This window comes from Cupressus sempervirens, chromosome 11 (assembly GCF_028749045.1).
Source record: "Cupressus sempervirens isolate cs-2001-9-10 chromosome 11, ASM2874904v1, whole genome shotgun sequence".
Lineage (NCBI taxonomy): Eukaryota > Viridiplantae > Streptophyta > Pinopsida > Cupressales > Cupressaceae > Cupressus > Cupressus sempervirens.
Window position 1 is genome coordinate 587,800,700 of NC_143128.1, and position 9,572 is coordinate 587,810,271.

Genomic DNA, 9,572 nt, shown 5'->3' on the forward strand with positions numbered 1-9,572 from the left:
AATTATGTGATTATACCAGTGAGCGTGTCTGTGCATTTAGAGGTTCGCATTATCATGAAAGTTGTTTAGCGATTTCTGTGATTTTGGATTTTAGGGCTTTAAATCTTCTCAAATTTAATTTTTGCTAGCTTTGCCTTAGGTGAATTCCCGTTACAAGGAATAACCTATTTTCATTTGGGTTGATTCGGAGTCTAGCTAGTCTAACTAGCTATTTTCCCTAATCAACCATTCACTCAAAAAGTGAATAAGTATTGAAAAAGGGATTTTATTATTCACTTCTCACTTTTTCAAAATACAAATTTGAGAGCTTTTTTGAAAATCCTCTTTTGGAGGATCACGTTTTTTTTTGTTCTGAGAGCTATGAGTGTGGGATCTTTGTGAGGTCGGTCTTGTTGGATTTGGCTCAGGTAGACCTTGATTTGCTGTGATTTTTGGCAGTATCAGTAGGTTATTTATTTTATTGTGCGGGTTTCAGATTCTACCCCTTTTGCTGTCAGGTAGGGGCTTCCTATTTTATTATTTCTACTATGTTTCAGCTTCTATTTTTGATAGCCATTTGTTAGGAGGCTGAGAACTAGTGTTCCCCTTTGTTTTTGTTTGTTGGTTCTGCCCGGTTGGTCGGGTATGAACATTTTCCTACTTTTGGAATGGGGTTTTGGGGTTTTGTACCATTATGCTGGCTATTTTTGCATATGGTATTCGAACTCAAATATTATTAGATTTTTGAAGTTTTTGTACCCAAAAGCCAAATGGGTTTTAATTTTGAAGTTTTCCAATTTTTGAGTTTTTTTACCTCGTTTTGTGTGCCACCTTGTTTTCTCAAGTTTTCTTAGCATAAGTCTGGTCGTGGACCTAGATTATCTATTTGGATGTTGGTCAAACTTCTATTGCACTTTTATGTTGCATCCATCCTCCCAAGTTTGTTTTTGGCTGAGTGACTTTCTACTTGGTGTTCTCATCCAGTCCTTGTATTATGATCTTTGTGATGGTGGTGTCCCACACACAAGTACATGCATGTACATTTGTTGGGTGACTTGCGAGTCCCGATCTTTCGTGGTACTTTTGGAAGTTATGATCATTGGGGTTGGGTTGGGAATTTGCATGCCTATGGGCACTCATCATTGGATGAGCATGGGTAGGGTAGGGTAGCATATGGAGGGGGCTTCTATCTCCATAACCTGGTGTCTATTTTCTAAGGGTTGACATACAGAAGCTTTGTAAACAAGTGATAACTAAATAAAACATTAGGTGGTAATAAAACTTAAAGATAATAAAAAGGATTCAGGATGTGCTCCTTCTGTTGGGAAGTAGAGAGTTGCTAGTACTAGCTTGGGCTTGTTGATACCAAGCGACTCTTCATGATGTCAGCACCTACTTAGTAGCCCATTGAGTGTTTGACTAGGACCTATAGTTTATGCATTATCTATGTCTTGGTTTCAGTCATCATATTGCTTGGCGTGTGTGTTAGCCATGGATGTTCGCTTGTGTGTGTTTGTGGTTGGATCATTATATCCATCAATAGGATGGGAATGGACCTGCAGGTTCCACATAGTTCGGAGGCATAGCTACCTGTACCACTGCTAGGGACCAGTGTACAAAGATAATCTTTTGTCCTAGTGAGACTATTGTTGGATGTTTTCACTTGGTACTTCAGGTTCCAAGGTATGCTTTCTTGTGATTTATGCTTTCATTGGGATGCTTGTATATCATGTTTAGATGATATCAGTCCTTCTTATATTTTTTTATTCTCTTCACATTTGTCAGAAGTAGCTTTCGTGTCATCTTAGCTAAGTCAATGTTTTCCTAATTTGGAAAACTCATATATTGTGTGGACTCCTCCTAGTATGTTGTTTGGTATACTAGATTGATAAACCTTGTAACCTGTGATCATGGTCAGAAATCTCGCTTCCATGTCTCCAATGTTGTCAATAGGAATGGCTCAATCATCCTATTGAGATTTGGTTATCTCCTCAACTTCCTCTCTATTTACAAGTCGCAATGTGCATTATTTTCCTTCTACCAATAATCCAGTCTCTGCGTAAGTTAAATCCTTGGTAATCATTGTCACTTTTTCTTCTTATGTCCACAAGAATTGATCATGTATGCCGCTAAGAACGTAACGTATCCATTATTCATTGAAAAGTTTGAGCAAATTCACCAAATGGGTTAAACCCTAGTTTCCAAGTGTTTGCGTTCTTCCTTCAACTTCTCGTCTACACATTCATCTCCATACAATTTCTTGGTTCAGCATCACCCAATTCAATTAACTTATAGTGGATGAAGTTCAAAACATTTATTCTGCATCTGGCTTTTGCTCCTATGTTCGACTTTATGGAGGTCGCTCCGGCTTCCATTCCTGTTGTGGCTTCTACTCCTGCAGCCGCGTCTACCCTAATTTATGCTCCTATTTTGACTATTCCCTTTCTCTGGGCTTCTCCTGCCCTTTCTCAAGAGGTCATTGAGGGAGGGTTTTGTCCTTTTCCTAAGGTGGGGGATGACCCCTCGGCTGCTTTTCGAGCTTGGGCTTCTCCTGATCCTGGTGGAGATATTCGTTCCCCAAGATTTGTGGGTGGTTCGGCCATTTCCTATGATGATGTGACCGCTTATGAGGTTGGTCTTGGTGGTCAAGTTGTTCGTCCAGGGCCCCATGCTGCTATGCCTATTACAGTAAGTAACCCTATTGTGATCAATCTAGAGTATGAACTTGTTGATGAGATTTCTACTTATGTGGACAATTCCTACTCTATTGCTTCCATTTTTCATTTTAGGGGTTTCTGGCCCTCTCTTTCAGATTTGCATGCCTAGATTTCCAAATTTTGGGAGCCTATAGTTTCAAATATTGTCCAGATTTTCTCTTGGCAAGGGGCTTTTTCATTGTGAAATTTGCTTCTAAGGAGGATTGAAATGCCATCCTTTGGCATGGTTTCTCTTGGGAGGAGAGGTTCCCCTTGATGGTCAAACCATGTTATGTGGATTTTGATCCATCGATTGAATCCTTTAACAAGATTCATCTATGGGTAAGGTTTCCTAATCTTCCCCTTCACTTATGGTTGGATTCAGTCTTGGAGGCTATGGGGGAGGCCCTAGGGGATTTTTTGTTGGTTGATTCCACGTCATCCAATGTTTTTTAGACGATATATGCTTGCATTCTTGTGGAGATAGACGTCTCTAAGGGGCTCCCAGAAATGATTAAATTGGCCTCTCCTAATGGCTCTTGGATTCAGCTTCTTGATTATGAGGGCATTCCTTTCAATAAGTGTATCAACGACTACTTTTGCAATAAATTCTTTATCCAATAACACCTTTTTTGCTAACAACCTTTACCCGATAACAAAGTCCTTTACCAATTACACTCTTTGTTATGATAAATGTGTCTATTGACCGATAGATGTATAGCTCCAAAAGATATGGCAGTGATAACCAGTTCCAATCTATTTTGATAGAGTATGTCAATCATTGTTACTAATGCATTTAATCGTACTAATAGATATTCCAACTCGTCTATATAAGGGACAAATGGATATTGCGATTTTCTTCAAATCCCTAAGAAAAACTTATTTATTTAGTTTGATGATGAATCCTCTTGGCCAAAGGATGGAGGGTTAATTGTCGGTGCATTATTTTCCTCCTCCTTAATCCAATCTCTATTCATGTCTTCCTCAGCTTCTTTTGACTTACCATAGTTGCACCTTTGTTATCGTCATTGTTGGGTTGTCAATATCTAGAGTTTTATGCTAAGTGTTCATACTTGTGAAAAATAAAACATACCATGCATGTTGTCCTCCAAGGTCTAGAGTTACTTCTTGGATTTCTAAATTTACAATTCATTGTCAAATATCGAAAAGTCCACATACATTACACATAGTAGGAATGTTTCCTTGTCTTCTTAGCATGTTTTTCAGTTTATTTAGTACCCTTGTTGGTGAAACTCTTAATCTACAATGTTTAGTCGTGTGTCCATATTGATTGCATGTTTAACAATAACCTACAAAACTACCTCCAAATGATATGCTGTTGGATCTTGACTTACATTCTTTAGCTTGATGTTCATATTTGTCGCAACTATAGCAATGTCCATTAAATGGTGTACCTGTTGGGACATTAACTAATCTACTCCTACAAATATTTGATGGATGACCAGGATTTCCATAGTTGTAACAAGTAGGCTTAGTGGGTTTCTTAGCTTGTGTGTTGATAGATTATGTAGGCTTTTGCAATAGATTCTCTACTCCCAATTGAATGATTCTCCAATTCCAAATTTTCTGTCACTAGTATATCCTATGCCAGTTGTATCTCTGGTCTTCTTTGTTTCTTCAATTACTCATCAACTTTTTGCATGCTTAGCTCAAACCTTGTGAGCCTTTCATTGACTTCATTTTCGACTTTCAGATTGTTCGTTAACTTTTCAACTTCTTGTCTTAAACTTTCATTCTTGGTAAGTATATGCATGGTCTAATCACCTGTTTCACTCACTTGTTCATTCATTGTATTACTCTTCAGTTGCAACCTTCGAATGATTGCATCCTTATCTTTTATTGTTCTTTCAATGTTTCTCTTTCTTGTTTCAAGTGCTTCTTTGGCACCTTTAACTATCCACATTCTCTCAAGTACTTCAATCATTCTTAGGGCTAGACTTTCAAGTTCCTTTTTAACTTCAGTTAGCTCTTCTTCCAAGGCAGTACGATCCGCAATTGTTGCAACAACTTCTTCAAATTTTGCACTACTTTATGATAGTTTTTCAATGTTATCCAAGCTTATTTGTAATTGTTTTGACAGTTTGTTTCCTTTTGTAAATGAGGCTTTCAACTTCTTATTCAGATTTTGTATATGGTAGTTAGTTGCATTAAGGCTTCTTCCAATTGTCTCTCTTCTATATATTTCCATACTCCTAGATCTACTCTCAAGCTGTTAAACATTTCCTCTAGAATACTCTACTCGGATACCAATTGTTGGAAAAGTGTGTATTAAGAAGGGAGTGGGAGTTTGGGGGTGAGGGGGATCAATCTTCACAAACTATTTACCAATCCAAACTTTTAACCATAGTCCTAGACCTGTAATTCACATTAACCGATTGTATTCATTTGATTAATATCTAGTACAACATAAACTAGTTTATCGATATGTTGTAACAATAAAGTAGTAAAGAAAATAACAGTAAAGCATAAAACCATGCATCCACGCATTACACCATGATTTTTGGGCTCGTAGAAACCCTTGATTAGAGGGGAAATGTGTGGTGGGGATGGTAACCACAACTCTTCACTGCATTGTATGCCCGATTCAAAGCTACATATGTCATCTTCTAAGTGACTCTCCCAACTAGAAGTGATTGGTACATTGTTAGATGTATCTAATAGTCCTATTAAGGAACTACTCTATTAATAGATTTAACTTAAGTTATGAAGTGTTCACCCTTTGTATACTTTCCTCTCAAAGTTTGTCAGATTCTTTGCACGTTGATTCTACTTCCTCTATGTAGGTGTTTTGTATAGTTGATCTCGATCTCAACTCAATATTGCATTATGTCATTATATCTGTGTCTTCTCTCGATAACCTTAGCTTTGTTCCTTGATTTTTTTCTTATGCTTGCAAAGTCTTCATGACCTAATTAAGGTTCCCATCAACTTGATCTTGAATCTATGTAGATTCTTCCATAATACGTTTTCTTCCCCTGATGGCTACGTCATAAACTTTTATCATTTCCAAGGTGAAATATTATTCATATAACTTTCCTCGTAATCCCCACATAAATATTTATTACCAATTTCCATAAGTTGTTTTACTATGCACTTGTTACTATTTAAATTGTTTTTCCTTTGTCCAAGTTCAGTGAATTTGATAATAGCATAATAGGTTCGATAATTCTTCATTTTGTTATGTTATTGGTTGATACTCTTTACTTGTTCATTACTTTTTCATTTATCGATCATTGTAGTTCACCAATAATGAACTAGTTCTTCTTGTGTACCAAAGAGGTTCTTACATATCCTTTGCATCGATAACAATATAGTCTTCCAATAACTATTTGTTTGTTTGCCTTTCTGCTAATAAGTTTCTTCTCTTGCTAATTTCATTACTAATAATGTAATTGTGGGTTTTGTCTGCTCCTTGGTCGGGTGTAGCGATAGTTTTGTTTTTCCTGCTCCTGGTGGATCTTTGGGTGTTGTTGTTGCCACTGCTTATGATTCGATGGATGTTGCTCGTCTTCTTCTCATAATGGTGATCTTCCAACGATGGGTTCATTGCTTTGGTAGAATGCTACTGCTAAGGTTGAAGGGGACTGTATCAAAGACTTATTTGTCCTCTTTTAACGTGACTCTTTGATACCACAAGAGAGGTACTAAAGGCAAGTCTTGATGGGGTCTCCTTGTGGGTGATTCAACTGGACTTTCTCGAGTCCTATCTGTGGTTCTTGGTTGCATATTGATTTTTGTGCAGCCTTTGTTTCAGGTTGGAGTCTAGTACTAGAACATTTTTTTGTCTTGATTTTGTTCTTTTTTTGGTATTAAGTGAAAAATGGGTTCTTAAGGGATCTTAATGTTATCAAGGGACACCACCTTTTCATAATAATATAATTATAATTAAATATATAATTTTATAATATAATATAATATAATTATATAGTCAATTCAATATAATATATAACATTATTATTATCAGTACAATAATTATATTATCACAACCTCTAAGTTGGGCTGAAGGAATCTGATCATAGCTACATTAACATCAACATCAAAACCTTATACAAAATAGTTTTTAAGGGACCTAAAACACAGAACCAAAGGTATTCAATACAATGCTCTACAAGAACCACGACAAAACTAGAACAATACAAAACCAAAATGAGGGAGAAACCATCAAACTCCCACCACCAAGGGCAAATGTTAGATGAAAAATATAAATTTACAAATGAAAAGCCAACATGCACCCAAAAAGAAGAGAAATGACTAGGAGATCCACCCCAAACCCAAGATCGACCATAGACCTTTAAGATTTTTGGTTTATGCTTATGGGACCGAAGTGTCATATCTAATGAGTGTGAAGGCGATTTGACTTTTCCCTTTCACCAGAATCCAACCTTCTTCCACCTTGGTAGCCTCGTACTGCCAAGAAATTGGATCCAACACAAAGATCCCCACCCCCTGAGAGGTAAGGCCAGTAACCAAAGTAGGGCCAACAAAACCCTAAGAAACGGGGCTAGCCAAAGGAGCTGAAACATCCACAAGCACATCCTGGGGCATGATTATCGTATAACTAGCCACAACAAGCCTTGCCAAAACATCCAACTGCAAGGAGGAAGTACCACCCACAACATGGGAAACTGGGTCCACAACAACCAAAGGGAGAGTACCATTAGTCAGTGAAGCACAAATACAAATTGTCAAAGGCACATTGGCCTTAGCACTACTGTCATCCAAAGTTTGAGCATCATGGGCAGATGAAGCAGGGCAATCTTGCAGAACCACCTAAAAGAAGCTCCTCTAAAAAAATGTATTCTTAACAAAATAATGATACCATTCCACTATGAAGCACGCCTTCTGCATTTGAAGGGTTTCCCTTCATAATCCAAAGATTGGATCCAAGAACCCGAGGATTCAATATTAATTTCCACTGGAAGATCCTTAGAAATATCTAAATCAACCAAAATATGAACAAAAGTGGAAAGGAATACATCAGAAGACTCGTAATCAACCACAAGAAAACTCCAATAGCATTTCCAAAACTCTCAAGGAAATGGTCAACACAATAGTTAAGGGGGAGATCAGGCAGTTAAACCCAAATAGAAATCTTATCGGAAGTTTCAATAGCAAGTTTGAAGTTAGCTACCAAGATAAATTTTAATGACTACACAGTCAATCATACCTCCACCATTATGTTCATTCTCTCACTCTCTTCTTGCCATTGGACTAGGCCACTTTGACATGGTAAACAACCACCAAATTATACTTCTCCTTTGTCTTTTTTTTTTTTCATTTTCTTTCTCTCTTTTTTGTCTCTACCTCTTTTGACATATCAAACTCTAACCCTAAATCAAACAAATTGTAAAGGAATCTCTACCAACATTTTGTTTGGTAAGGAGATATTTTCCACAACAAGTCAAATTGTGATATTGCTATCAGGATCCAATTGTGTAATTTTCGAGTCAAACTCCTTGACCCATGTTTCATGAGTAGTGGTTTACACAAACCCATCTCTCATGACAATGAATAGAACATTTTGCATTCGTTGGATCTAGGAGATGCTCACAAAGGTGAAGCACCATGACTTCCTGTGAGGTCACCCATCCTAGTACTACTACAACTTCCCAATACTACTCCAACTTCATAGCACTTAACTATGATGTTTCTTCCATCGTTAAACCCATTGTGCTTGCAACCCCATTTGCAAAACCTTCACCAAGAATTGTGCCTTATGAATCACTCATTAGAAAGCCTCTTAAGCTCATTAATTGGTAAGTAGGAGATATTTTCGATAGTAAGTCAAATTGTGATATTGCTATTAGAATTCAACTGTGTAGGTTTTTAGTCAAACTCATTGACCCATGTTCTGTGAGTAGTGATTTACACAAACCCATCTCTTATGACAGTGAATTCAACACTTAGCACTCACTGGATTCTATATAATAGAAATATTCAAGCTGATGACAAAATTCCAACCAAGGATTGCTAGCCTTAATAGGAGCCATTTGTCACAGATCTTCATTATACACTAATGAACAAGAGAGTAGGTAACATAACTGCTGTCTGTCAGAAGGCATTAAAGCAACTGAGTGAAACAGAGGACATTTAATATTTTCATGACTTGTTGCTAAACAAAATAGAAGTGAAAATTGTGGATATCTGAATATGTCGAAGGCAAACAAACTAAGAGCTAACAAGACCTACCTATCCCGAGATAAGGATGCTAAGAAAATAACTAGACCAAGATCAAATATGCAATGCTGCATATATCTGCTTTTACAACAGTAAAGAAGAGATACAGCAAAGAAAAGGGTAAAAACAAACTATTATCTAGGATACTGATTCATCTGGAAATGCAGAGGCTTCCGCATCGGATGCGGACGGATGCGGGATGCTTCTGGAAGCCTTGTGGATACTGGCCGGAAGCCACCTGTAGGCCCCCATATGCGTTTGGAAGCCAGTATCCAGCTTCCAGACGCATCCGGGAGCCTGCGGGTGGCTTCTGGCCAGCATCCACAGAGCTTCCAAAAGCATCTGGGAGCATCCACGGGCCCAGCTGCATGAAAAGTGTAAAACTCATTCATGTTATTTATCTTTCCAACATTCATGTTATTTACACGCTGCTTATCTTTGTTATATATATATACATATATGTTTTCTTTAAATGCCAAACTTTGATATTGCTAGTGCCTAGAATATTTGATTATTAAACAGTATGTAGATACAACTTTGTTTATGATGTATGATTCTTAATATTTGCTGCTAATCAAAATCTTTGACCAAAAGTATTCACGCAGACTATATGTCTTTACTGGGTCTTCAATACTAAATACTCATCTCAGTTGTTATATATTAATATATATAGACATATATTAGTATATTTGATATTTC